A 15,205-nucleotide genomic window follows, 5' to 3' on the forward strand; every position below is an offset into this window, starting at 1 on the left:
GGTCGCAAAGAGTCAGACACGACTGAGTGACTGAACTGAACTGAACTGAGTGCATGGGAGCCACATGGTTGCTGATTTATTTATCCACTTTGGTTGCTAAGTAAGGGTCAAGAGTAGACATAGAAGCCAGTGAGAAGATGAGTTTAGCTTGGACTTCATTGAGAGCAGTGGAAGTGGTAAAAAGTAGCAACATACAGGAAATATTTTGAAGGTGTTGCTGATGTAGCTTGATGAGAAATGAGAATGAAGAAGAGAGAGGTATTTTAAATGACTACTATTTTCTGGTGTATATATATATATATACCAGATATATGTATATACACATACATATATTTGCCCTGAGCAGCTCACAAAATGTCATTTAATGAAGTGTGAAGGATGAGGAGAGGGAGGAGAATCAGAAATTTGGGAATTAAAAGATATCAGTTTTGGATAAGTTAGAGATTCCTATTTAGACATCCATATGGAGAAACTGAGTAGGCAGGAAGATAACATAGCATCCTGGAGTTCAAGGGAAAGACTAGAAGACTAGAGATACTTAATTGCCTGTCATCATCAAAACAGCGATATGTAGAGCTATATTAGTAACTACATGAGATAATCTAATGACTAACTGCAAATATTTGAATATATTTCGGCTAGTATATTATTAAATTTGACTATCATCTGTCTTCATACAGTAAATGTTGCTAAATGGTGAGAATAGCGCACCATTTATCTATAGTTATGTCTACATCTATATCCATCTATCTCTCTATCTATCTCCCTACCTCTCCACACAGAGTACTATATATAATGGAAATGGAAAAAAGAAAATGTATCTGGCAGTTTCCTCAATAAACATACTAAAACTTCTCTGCTTTTTGACAAGCCAGTACATTTTTATAACTCATAAATAATTGAAAATAGCAAACAGCTTACTGTCATAAAGCACTTTTATGTGATAGTAAAAGATTCTCTTGCACATGTTAGTATTGGTCATAAACAGCACACTGAAGTCAAAAGTAAATGGCATGAGCAAGAAATTTCATTAAATTTTTAATAAGGACAAATAAAATGCTATCATGCTATGGTTGCTACTAAATTCAATTCAATTAAATATGTATTTGTTGCATGTTTATTACATGCATATCATATAATGTGCTAGTGTAAAGGATGCAGAGATAAGCCAAAATTGTCACAAAGTCACAGGCTTTGGAGTTCACACTCTGGTGGAAGAGGACTTTATTCCAATAATTACATGGCTTATTGTTTAATCACACATTGAGATAAAAATGTGAAGGATACCAACATGAATCTATAAAAGCATATGGTAACTATAATTGACTTAGTCTGAGCAATCGGAGATGACTTTGTGAGAAAGTATCACCTGAACCTGGTGAAGAGAAGTTTATAAAATAAATGGGATCTAGGGGATTGACACCGTGAGTTCCATAAAATGAAGAAATCCAATGTAGATGAAGAATTAAGAAAAATGATAAGCAATAGGATAGTCAGCACTGTTCACCCTGCTTGTGTGAGCTTTGTAAAATATCTTAAAAGTTTTTAGATGATTTTCTTTTCTCACTTGGAAAAACATGAGAAATTTCTCATTTTTTAATCCTAAAGATCCCTTTCACTCAAAAACTAGAGAATTCTGAAATTCCAGCTCATGACTTTCAAGTCACAGGTGCTGTCCGTGGTGCTAGAAAGTAAGTAACTGAGAAGAGAGAAGTGATTAACACCAAGGTTCCCAAACTTGACCATACTTTGGAATCACCACACTCAAGATCTACTGAATTATAGTAGGGTTCTAATCCTCTACTGAGGATTAGAACCCTTGGGTCTGTATTTTTGTAGATTTCTGCTTTTAGGTGAATCTGACACATCACATAATCTGCAAAATTGTCTTCTAGGACATTGCCCAGAGTAGTGTTTTCAACCTTGGCATATATGAATTACATGGAAACTTTTAAAATTACTCGCAACCAGAACTTTCTCCAAAATAACTAAATCAGATTATCTAGAAGACAAACAGTATTGAGTATTTTCTCAAAGATCGCCAGGTGATTCTAACATTTGACCAGTAGCCTCATGAGGGCATTTGAATAAGGAGTTGGGAAAATTGTCTATTTTTGTATGTAGAGTAAATCACCAAAAAGCTTATCTATAAAGGATTTATGGTATCATCATCACACACACACATATAAATCAAAGGACAAGACTATTTTGCCAATGATATTTGAATCAACTAAAAAGAACATGTGGAGGTAAATACTCAGAAGTATCCATTAAAATATGTTTTATAAAAGTGTTAACTAAAAACCTACAAAAATTATTTAAATATCAGTTACTTTGAGTAGCAATAACTTGATATCAATTTTTCTCCCATTGAAAATATATACAGTCAGGATAAGTTTAATTATAGTATTTTGATTGGTTACATAATATCTTACAATTTCCTTGTGAAGGAGGTCAGCAGGGATACAGACATTTTGGATTTGACATTATAACTAATTACAATTTTCTTACTATATTTTTGAATTAGAAACTATTCAAGAAGAAAAGCTGGTAGTCAACAGATAGAAATAAGATAAATATACATTTTATTATTGCCTAAAAGAAACAATATGGAGAACACAGGTTGAATGGAAAGCTAAAATCCATATTTTGATACTATCCTAAAAGTATTACTATGAGAGATGATTTATCCATGGAAGAGTCATTTATCTTTCTTTGTATAAAAATGCATAAGAGATAGAAAGAAACAAAAATATGAAATTTACCCCAATTATGATAATATGAAGGTAGAGTATAAATAATTTGTACTACAAAGAGATACTTTAAATTTGTTTGAATATTTAACCTAGAAAGAACTTTAATAAGACACTTTGCTAGTTCAGGAATTATACTCCAATGTGTGGTTATTTTTATCACCAGAGGACCATGTTAATGTATAAAGACACTGTAAAATATTACTCTGAAAGTGAGCTTCATTATAAATTATTTGATATTAATACTTTTAAATGTATATTAGTCGCTCAGTTGTGTCAGACACTTTGCAACCCCATGGACTGTAGCCCCACAGGCTCCTATATTCATGGGATTCTCCAGGCAAGAATATTGGAGTGGGTTGCTATTTCTCCTCTCCAGAGAAACTTCCTGACCCGGGGATCTTTTAAAGTGCTCTGATGTTCACTGTAAACTTTATTGCCTTTTTTTTTTTTTTTCAATGTAGCTCCGCTAAAGCTCACTTCTACTCATCACTGCAGCCATCCCTGGGCACTATGTTCCTGGCAAATAAGAGACTCTTCCTATAACATAAAAGAGAGGCTCACCTCACATTAGCTCTGAGCCCGGTTTCAATGTATCAATTTTTCATAATGTCCCAATCAAGCAGTTCATTTGTTACATTCAACCCACTAATTAATCAAAATGAGTATATAAATTGATGGATTATCAGAAGGAATTTATTCATCAGTACAGTACAATCCATAGTAAATATTTAGAAGTCACACAGATAATCTTCTGGCAGTGTGATTTTAACATCCTTAGTGATGCTATTTTTCTACAACAGCCCCTTGTAACACTGGGCTTACTATTATCTTGGTTATGATAGGGAATCAATAATTATTGATTGATCTAAATAAGATGAAAATTTATGGTGACACTTTTAGCTCAGATTCACTGAATCTGATTCATGCCCATGAGTGATCCTTGGGTCTGCCCATAATCTCTCAACTGTCAAAAGAACAACAAAACCCAGTGTGAGGAACAAAATCATAGGAATAAATGGAAGACAAGGTATTTCTCTCAAAGTTTCTAAACAATATTCTGTTTAGAAATTTTCAGTCTGTTTTAAATGTTAATAAGAGCAAAGAATATGGAGGGGAAAAGGAACTGGTTCAAAAGAAGTAGAATAAAAGTTTAAGTAGTCACTGTCATCATGAGAAATGCTGGGCTGGAGGAAGCACAACCTGAAATCAAGATTGCCAGGAGAAATATCAATAACCTCAGATATGCACATGACAACACCATTATGGCAGAAAGTGAAGAAGAACTAAAGAGCCTTTTGATGAAAGTGAAAGAGGAGAGTGAAAAAGTTGGCTTACAGCTCAACATTCAGAAAACTAAGATCATGGCATCCAGTCCCATCACTTCATGGCAGGTAGATGGGGAAACAGTGGAAACAGTATCAGACTTTATTTTTTTGAGCTTCAAAATAACTGCAGAAGGTGACTGCAGCCATGAAACTGAAAGATGCTTATTCCTTGGAAGGAAAGTTATGACCAACCTAGAGAGCATATTCAAAAGCAGAGACATTACTTTGTCAACAAAGGTTCATCTAGTCAAGGCTATGGTTTTTCCTGTGGTTATGTATGGATGTGAGAGTTGGACTATAAAGAAAGCTGAGCACCAAAGAATTGATGCTTTTGAACTGTGGTGTTGGAGAAAACTCTTGAGAGTCCCTTGGACTGCAAGGAGATCCAACCAGTCCATCCTAAAGGAGATCAGTCCTGGGTGTTCATTGGAAGGACTGATGTTGAAGCTGAAACTCCAATACTTTGCTCACCTGATGTGAAGAGCTGACTCATTGGAAAAGACCCTGATGCTGGGAAAGATTGAGGGAAGGTGGAGAAGGGGGTGACAGAGGATGAGATGGTTGGATGGCATCACCGACTCAATGGACATGGGTTTGAGTGGGCTCTGGGAGTTGGTGATGGACAGGGAAGCCTGGCTTGCTGTAGTTCATGGGGTTACAAAGAGTTGGACACAGCTGAGCAACTGAACTGAACTGAGTCACTGTCAGAGTAAAATTTAATATAATTCAACTACAAGTACTGAGCACCTGCTTGAGTCAAATATTGGGTATGCCAGTACTACTTGTTGGAGATGAAGACATTTTATCAGTTGTAAATATAGTAAAAGTGATAATAGTGGTGGTGCTAGTGGCTGAAGTTAGCAGCAGTAATACTAATTTTATCAACTTGATATTTTTATGAAAATAATTTAGATATCTTATTGCACTCTAAACAGAAATGTGAGACAGGCAACTATTATTTATTCTCATTTTTTAAATAGGAAAAATACAGGCTTATAATGGTGAGAATATAGCAATAAGATTTTAATTTCATGAAGAATCAAAACTAAGGATTAAAAAAATGTTTAATGAAAGTAGCCCCAAATCCAAAATGAAAGACCAAGGCAACAGAGGGGGAAAACGTCATAGCAGAAAATCTCAGCATTAGGGCAAAGATCATAAACAAAGCAAAAGTGAGTGAATACTGAATCAACCTCTTTAGATGCCTGCCTTCATTACACAGCAAACTGAACCATAAGCCTGGGGCATGAGCAAGTCCAATTCTAGGGAGCAGTGGGTCACTGGGTTACTACTCCACTCCCATCAACCACGGCATCTCATTTATCAGTTGTGTCTACTAGTCCCTAAAATACACTGGAGCAAAAAGAATATGGGTGACTGCATTTTCCTCAGAGCAAGGAGATATGTAAATGGCTTGAACACAAACCTCATGTTTTATTCATCATGGTTCAAGTGATAAAATTTTAAGAGAAGTGTCAAGTAAGGTAGATAGATGATTTTAAAGGTCTTAGGTACTTCTCCTGATATACCTTCAGTTTTCCTGGCTACATTATCTAACCTCCAAATTTTCTTTCTTTACAATAGAAAATAAAATAAAATCCAATATTTTTCCTCACTAAGACTTTTAAGAGAAATAATGCAAATGATTGTAAAGAACTTCTGAAGATTGATTTGTTATTAAATACTTATGTCATCTATACAACTGGCTGACACAAATTCAGACCCCAAAGGAACACGAAGCCTAGAATTTAAAACAAAAGATAAGGAAGATCAAGGTTGGGAAACACACTAGATAATCAAGATAGTGCAGGGCTACCTGCCCACTGTGACTGTGCCCAACAAGAAATCACATGCCCTGGATGAGATTAGAACATCTTTGTTGAGCATGGAAACCTTCCCAGAAGTTACTTATTCTACTGCGTAATTATGAATCACTTTACAAGTGAGGAGGAAAAAGATGTCTTCCTGTCTGCCATTTGGAAGCAGGAGGCCAGGCCTTAAATAGACTACATGGCAAGTCTATACATATGTGGTTATAACACTATTGAAATTATACTGAAATGAAGAAATGTTATAAAAACAAATGCAATAAGAAAAATGGTGTGATTCATGAAAACAGGAGAAAGGGAGGAATTTTCAGCACTCTGAAGGGGAGGGAAGGCACACCATCAGATTGCATTTTCCCATTCTTAATGGCAGGAAGGCATGAAGTAGAGAAACGACTGCCTGGGTTATCTACATGTAAAGGAGACTTCTGTTGAGAGTGTCTCACCACTGAAATACAGGCCAACAAAACTGGATTCCAACCTTATTTATCTGATTGCATCTTCTGTTTGGCTTGACTCTGGCAGTTCACTCTGCAGTCATGTTTGAGACTCAATTCACATGTCCTCTCCTCCCCTACCAGATGTTCAGCTTCTTCTGAGTCCTATTTATACCACTCATGTGAACAAATATTGGATCAGGAAAACTAACCTCAGGATCTCCTGCCATGTAACCCAGGATTGATGTGACTGCTTCTTACACTGGGAAACTCAAGATGTGAATCTTTGCACAGATTTTTTTTAAGATGAAGCAACGAGAGCTCCTTTCTGTCCTTGGTACAACCTTCACAAATCCAGTGCAAGTGTAAAACCCTTTGCTCTCTTCTCTCTGTCACCATTATACTCTCTCTCTTTTTGGTAAAACTTTAAGACTAAGCTGATAATTTTGGCTGTTGAGTTACTAAAGTGTAAGATAGAAAAAGATAAAGATTCTTTTTTCAAGATGTTCAAAGCTTTTAAGACCATTATCTTTCTGCCAATTGCATTGCATTTTTTAAGGTTAAAATCTCTCTTTCTTGTGGTTTTCTTCCTGAAGAACAAATTATCATCTCTACTGTGAATCTGTAAGGGTAAGGTGAGAAAGACAAAAGAGATAAGTGCATCAATAATTTTCAAAATATCTCCCATTGCATCTGTAAGAATAATCCCTGGAATGTGTGAGGCATTAAATAAATCACTCCTATTGTTATTTTTAAAATAATAATCATGTAAATTAATAATAACATTTAATAATAATGTTGATCTCATGATCATCAAACAATAAGCATAAGTATCTTGAAATTGTGATAGTAGATCATCTTTTCCTGCAAATTAATTAACGAGCTACTGTTCTTTGTTCATTTTATTTAGACTGAAGCATCTAGAGCCTGATCCACCCCTTATTTACTAACAAAATTAGTGTTTGCAAACTCTGACACAAGAGACTGAAAGCAGAGAGGCCAGAATGGACACCTGGGACAGTGGATCCAGGTCAGACTCTCTTAGGCAGCAGCCATTATGACAACTGGCCAAAAGACCAGTCAAGGGCTACCTTTTGCCTTGGTTTTGATATATCCTGCAGAACGACAGAAAAAGTTTTATAGAATTCTCAGGGATGTGCTGTAAGCCACAACAATGCAGAATTACCATAGGGACAACTCCCCAAGTGACCAAAGCAGATTGTTGTCACAAGATGATGATTACTGAAAAGGAGGTTTGTGCTCTTGAAATATTTATTCCACAGGGCCTCCTGCTTTCAGAGAGCATATGTTTTTGATGCTTTATGCAAACAGAAGTCCTGATGATAGAAAGAAATGATCTCTGGAGGAAACTTTCTCTGTGCCAGTGCAAACCTGAGCTCTAAGCTGGGGGTGATGCTACACTTCTGTGACAAGGCTGGCAGCTTTGGGGATATCCAGCAGTGTTATAATAATGAGCCATGCCACAGACTCAGCTCTCCTGACCTTCACGTAGCAGAATGGGTCAGTGTGACTAAAAATGATTTTCCCAGTAGCCTGGATCAGCATTCAAGCCTAGTCCTACAGGATGAAAAATATACCATTGCAATGAGCACTTCCCATGGCAACTTATTAGTCTCTATTTAGATTAATTATGATTTTAGAAAAGGCTTCAAATCACTGGTGATCTGTATCAAAAAAAATCTCATAGGCTTTCTAAATTATTATTGCTGGTTTTATGCATTCACTCACTCTTCAGCTTGAGCTGAGACATACACAGTGGGTTATTAGGAAGCAAACATTTCCCAAAAGCCCACGATGGTTTTTGAAGTCACTGAATGAGCATTTCTGCTCAGAACAATCTCTATGTCACATTCTGATAATGCATTATGATTTTCTCACTGTACTTTCCTCCCTTCATGTTTTCTGCTTGAATGGAAATGAATTATGAAAGAAGAATAACAGAGAATGTGGAAATTCATTTTAAATATTTGTCTTTATGAAAGTAGTTTTAAATCATAGCAGTATAGGGCAAGGGGGAAAGTACCTGGCCCACTCACACCACTTTCCCAAATTAATTTTTAATCTTTAAAACAAAACAAATCCTGTAGTAAAATGAAATTTAGAACTTTCTGATGGTCCAGTGGTTGAAAATCCACCTGCCAATGCAAGGGACATAAGTCTAATCCCTGGTCACATGCCATGGGACAGCTAAACTTGTGCACTAAAGCTACAGAGCCTGCAAGCCACAACTATGGAAGCCCTCGCACCCTAGAGCTCATGTTCCGTAACAAGAAAAACCCACACACCACAACTAGAGAGCAACTTCCAATCACCGCAGCTAGAGAATGACTGCCTGCAGCAACAAAGACCCAGTGCAGCCAGAAATAAATAAATAAAATAACATTAAAAAATTTAAAATTCAACTTGAAAATTAAATACTAAGTCATTAAGAATAAATTGCAGATTGTGGGATTCCACTGATATGGGGTTGGGGGGGGGGTGGATCCCATAAGTTAAAAATGTTAATAACTGCCAAAGGGTGCTGGTGTTGCTGGCCCAGGAAGCTCTCCCTTCAAAGAGAACTACAGAACTAGAATGACATTCTTGGCCATGCTCATCCTCTCTCTTCCCCAAAGGAGCAAGACTAATTGATCTTTCAGGGAAAATTATGGAGTAGGTTCAGCTCAACTATTTCTTCTCTCCATTTGAGCTTAACAGGGCACGTTCTGTCCTTCTGAGAAAGGCTTAAAATTTCCAGTGGTGAAAATATTTAGAAACTCTCAAAGCATAATTTCCAAACATCGAAAACATGAGTCTACAGCAAATACATTGCTCACATGCATCAAATATTTATTTAAGGCAATAATGAGGGAAATGGCAGATTGGTAGGTAAAGCTGGCTCAAAAGCATATAGAGATGGAAGTATTTATAATTAATGAAAGACAGAATCCTGAAATAAGATAGTCATATTAAATATTAAGGTAGTTAATGTCTTATGGTGCAATAAAACTGTAACATTTGGGATTATCTTCTCTACTAGTGGGAAAACTACTACATTCCTTTTGAACAAAAATCATTTATAACATGCAAATCCATTAATCAATATTTCACTTCACAAAATCTAGGCACAAACCCATGGCAAATAGTAAATCAAACAAACTAGATTCCTCTAGAGTGGGACTTAGCAAACTACAAACAGTAAGTTCAGTCCTTGCTGCTGCTGCTGCTGCTAAATCGCTTCAGTCGTGTCCGACTCTCTGTGACCCCATCGACAGCAGCCCACCAGTCTCCCCCGTCCCTGGGATTCTCCAGAAAAGAACACTGGAGTGGGTTGCCATTTCCCTCTCCAATGCATGAAAGTTAAAAGTGAAAGTGAAGTTGCTCAGTCATGTCCGACTCTTAGTGACCCCCACAGACTGCAGCCCACCAGGCTCCTCCATCCATGGGATTTTCCAGGCAAGAGTACTGGAGTGGGCTGCCCTTGCCTTCTCCGAAGTTCAGTCCTTACCAGTTCCCTATTTTTGAAAGTAAAGTTTACTGGAACACAGGCACACTCACCCATTCATGCAGGTTCATGGCCATTTTTCAGCTACAATAGCTACAATTAAATAATCCCCAGAAAGGCTTGTTACAATGTTCTAACATGACTCAAAGGTCATGCAGTCATTCTTTCATATCATTTCCCACTTTGGATAGTTTTTCTTAACAGAACAAATAAATACTAAATGAAGTTATCAGAAAACATGAGATCAGAAAAGAGAGCTGTGCTGAATCTGTATTGTATTGACTTAGCTAAGCTGAAATTACTATGCTTCCTAAAATTCCCTTCCCTGAGACCAATAGGGCTTTAATGTTTCTCTCAGCATGACTAAACCTTAGCCAGACTTTTTCCTGACTCTAGGCCCCTGACCTCCCTTTTCTTAGAACATTTATTTTGGAAAACTTGCAAACTCTTTTTCTGCCTCTTTGAGATATAAATCTTTTTAAAGGCCTGCTGCAAGTTTTACAACCTAACATTGTCTTTCTCAAGGACTTTGGAGCTATCTTTTTGAAAAGTAATCATCAAGAAAGATAATAGCCCTGTGGGAGTGTAGGACCCTCACTGCAGCAGGCACCTTGTTCTAAGCTGTAAAACTACCTCCTATTGTGGGGATAAAAGATAGTTCCTTTTTCTTTGGATAAATCCGTTTAGCAAGCACAGATGACCTGTGACTCTCCTCTTCCCCTACCCTAGCTCTTAAAATTTTGGGGTTTGTTTTAGAGGAGTTGAGTTCAGACTGAGTTCTGATAGGTCACTCCTATTGCTATAGCCTTGAATAAAGTCTTACTTACCTTTCAGCATGGTTGGGTGCAGTTTATGCTTTGACACTTTCATGTTTCCTTATTAGCATGAATAACAAGGGACATTTTGCACGACACTAGAAGGCAAAAGTGAGACAGCAGCCACATTATTTTTTACAATTAGGTCTATGTAGGGCAGCAAATAATGTTGTAGCTCACATTTATTTGCCCCTGATCTGCTGACTCATGTAATTGTGCAATAGCAGCCAGGCCTACATCTCCTCCAGTCCTGCTGAATCTTCTTTAGTGTCAATAAATCCATAGTTAATGTTTGCCGCAAGTAGGGCAGCAGCTAAGGTTATAGATCCTCAAATTCCTGCCAGATCTCCTTAAACTCTCCAAATCCTGGGCACCAGCTTCTTCAGCTGATTCCTGGCATCACTGAAGTTGGAGGCTTAGTTGGAGGTAGTAAGAGACAGATGCATGTTCCAGCTTGCCCTTACAGATTTCAATATGTTCTTGCTATCCCACTTTATTTGTCATTTTACTGCCTTCCTTGCTATCTTCAGGCCAGAATCAGACACAGAAGCAATAGCTGTATATAAATTGTTTAACCAAATCCCATAATTGCAGTTTAACAGCAGCTGAGTCAAAGCAGGAGTCAAGATGGTCTAGTGGGCTAATTGATCTGATATCCCTAAAACTGAAATAGATGGGCAGCATACTAAAGTCTTGCTTGATCTATATACACAGAAAATTACTAGGTATAGTATACAGAACACTGACAAGTTATTATGATTGAGGAATCATGCCCCTCAACAAATTCCCAGATGTGAACTAGTTTAAAGACCCAGAGTCTCTCAAATGGAGGGAAGGTCAGGTGTGTTTGAGGAGAAACCCTGTTTGGTGAGGAAACATAAATCTTTTAACCTTCCCCCAAAGGTGTGTGCAACCTACCAGGGTAATTGTGCATTTTAGCAGAGGAATTAATCAGGCTTTGGAGGGATTGTTAGACATTGGCTGTAAACTTAACCTAAATCTGGGAGATAAAAATTTCACTGTAGAGATCTGTAATGAATGGAACTTTGGCTTGGGTGTATCTCACAGGGAACCAGTGAGCCTCCACAGTTACCCAGATTTTAGAATGCATGATTTCCCATATTCCATAATGCATGATTATAATAGACATGCTTAGAAACTGGCAGAAATACCACTTCGGTTTCCTAACCACCAGAGTAAAGGCTATATGCTAGGTAAAGCCAGGTGAAGGCCACTAGAACTGCCTGAATAGTAAACCAAAAATAATGTTGCATTCCTAGACAGATTGTAGAGATTCTACCACCATTAAAGACTTGAGAGATGCAAGGGTAGTGATTTCTACCACATCCCATTTAATGTGTCTATCTGGCCTCTGTGGAAGACAGATGGATTTTGGAGAATGACAGTAGGTTTCCATAAACTTAACCAGATGGTGATGCCAATTGCAGTTGCTCTTTCAAATGTAGTTTTGCTACTAGAGCAAATCAGCATATTCCCTGGCATATGGTATGGGGCTATTGATCTAGCGAATGCTCTTTGCTCCTTACCTGTTAGTAAAGAATATCAGAAGCAGTTGGTGTTCAGCTGTCTGAGCCAACAATACATCATCACTGTCCTACCTCAGAGCTGTATTGATTCTACAGTCTTATGTCATAATCTGGCCTTCAGGCACCTTAATTTTTCCTCCATTCTTCAGTGGAATATCATGATGATACATTTTATTTGTAATAATATTTAGCTCATGGGGAGGGAAGTAAAAATAACAGCAACTACACTTGCAATTGTTTAGAAGCATCTAAGCTAGTGAATAGAAAGAAAATTCCACAAAAATTCAGAAGTTGGCCACCCAGTGAAATTTCTAGAGATCCAACCCTCCAAGGCAAGTGAAGATATCCTTTCCAAAATGGACAAATGACTCCATCTGGCTCCTCCCCCCATTAGATAAAGAGTGCTAATTGCATCTCTTAAATTGTTGGATATAAAATATGCCTCGTTTGAATGTGCTCTTCTGACCAATTTGCCTGGTTGCTTAAAAAAGGTTTTATTTTGATGAAAGTCTAGAACAAGAGAAAGCCCAACAACATGTACAAAATATCAAGCAAACTGTTCTATCATTTGGGCTACATGATCTACAAGCTATGACAGTGCTCAAAGTGTTCTTATCAGATAGGAAGACTGTGTGGAACTCTTAGCAGTCCTTATAAGTGATTCATGGGCATCCCAGGTGGAGCTACTGGCAAAGAGCCTGTCTGCCAATGCAGCAAACATAAGAGATGCGGGTTCCACCCCTGAGTTGTGAAGAATGCCTGGAGGAGGGCATGGCAATCCACTTCCGTATTCTTGCCTGGAGGATCTCATGGACAGAGGAGCCTGGTGGGCTACAGTCCATAGGATCACAAAGAGTCAGACACGACTGAAGCAACTTAACACACACACAAAAGTGATTCACAGAGCAGAACTTTAAAATTTTGAAATAGCTACACCTTTTGCAGACAATTATTGTCCTTTTGGAAACATTTCTGGCTTCCTAAATAGCCTTAATAAGAACCTAACACCTAATCATCATTATATCACCAAAGTTACAATATGATTTGAATTACCCAACAAAGTGTTGTCTAACTCACTAATTCATAACCTTGGAAGATTACATTAGTTTATGAGATTGAGCTCAATCAATTTCTGAAGACAAGTAAGTTGCACAAGTGCAAATGCCCACAGGCCGTTTTCCTATTACATTGCCTCTTCTTTCTCAACTGGCACATATGACCTCATGAAGAGTTGATTAAGGAAGAACAAATTGGGCCTGATTTACAGACGGTTCTGCACAATATATCAGCACTACCCGAAGGAAGATGACTACGATGCTATGGCCCCTCTCTTTGAAAAAGAATGGAAAAGGAAAAGGTACCCATGGTTAGAATTTTGAGCAATGTACTTGATTGTCTATTTTGTCTGAAAGAAAAGATATCCAAGAGTCTGAATCTACACTAACTCCAAAGCAGGATATTTGGCTGGATAATCAAAGACTTAGAAAAAATGCAATTGGTGAAAAAGAGGTCTAGGAAATAGGTGATGAATCTCTGTGAATGGACATAGGGTGTGAAGAGATATGTTTAAAATGTAACCAAAAAGCATTTTAAGCAGATGAGGATCTTCACAATCAATTAGACAACATGATGCATCAGTAGACACCAGTCAATCTATTTTCCCAGGCAAAGGGCTCATGAAAAAAGATGGCCATTGTGGCAGAAATAAAGGCTTTCTATCTACTATGAAACAATCATCTTACTCCCACTTAGGCTGACCTGGCTTTAGTCACTGTGTGTCTAATTTGCCAATGGCAGAGACCATAATATGACATCCTTCCCCAGGGAATTGGGTAGAAAATAGATTACACACAACCACTTACATCATGAAAGGGACAAGTTTGTTTTCCTGGAATTGACACATTCTTGACATTGGTTTGACATTTTCTGCAATGCTTTCAGCAAAACTTCCATATGTGGACCCAAGAGTTTCCTTTTACACATCTTTGCTTTTGTCTCAGCACTGCTTCTGAACAAGGGATTCATATTACTCCAAATGAAGTGTGATCATTGATTCGTGTTCATGGAGTTCACTGGTCTTACTATGTTCCTCATAACCTATTAGCAACTTCCCTGTTAGAACGGAGCTTTTGAAATCTCAGTTCCAACACCAGCTGGGTGACAACATTTTGAGGGGCTTGAGCCATGTTTTTTAGGGTGTGCTGTAAATCAGCAACCAGCAGATCATCACTTCACACAGTAATCAGCTGTTTCTTCCATAGCCAGGATTCACATGTTCTGGAATAATGGTTGCAAATAGAAGCGGTCCCTTTTATTATAACTCCAAGTAGTCCAGCAAAGTCTTTGCTTCTTATCCCTGAAATTTTGGACTTTGTTTCTTAGTCTCCAAAAGAATAGTTTCCACTAGATGATGCAGTAATTATCTTATTACATTGAATTTGAGACTGCTACCTGCACACATTTGGCTTCTCATGTTATGAGTCAATAGCTGATGTGAGTCAAAAGCCATGTGATAAAAAAAAAATAGATGATATGAATCAAAAAGAATGTGTAACTGAAATTTTATTGGTGATAAATTCTGACCATCCAGGAGAAATTGGGCTGCCACTCCACAATGTTTAGTAAGGAAGAGGATATATGGAGTTCAGAATGCATTTCAATATATCTTAAGTATTTTTTTTTAATGTTTGCAGCAGTTAACCTTAAATGTAAATTTTCAAGTTACAGACTAGTAAAAGAAGAAATATGTTTCTGCTAAAAGATGAAATAATTTGTATTTTCTGATGTAAGTGTTTCCAGTTGTAGAACAGATGTCTGTATCATTTTACACAGAATCATTATTTGCCATTGTCCCAATTTGGGAATGATATTAAAAATGGTTAAAAGAAGTGCATGTGAACTTCCCCAGTGGAGCAATGGATAAGAATCTGGCTGCCAGTACAAGGCACATAGGTTTGATCCCTGGCCTGGGAAGATTCCATGTGCCATGGAACA

Source organism: Capricornis sumatraensis, chromosome 11, assembly GCF_032405125.1.
Source record: "Capricornis sumatraensis isolate serow.1 chromosome 11, serow.2, whole genome shotgun sequence".
NCBI lineage: Eukaryota > Metazoa > Chordata > Mammalia > Artiodactyla > Bovidae > Capricornis > Capricornis sumatraensis.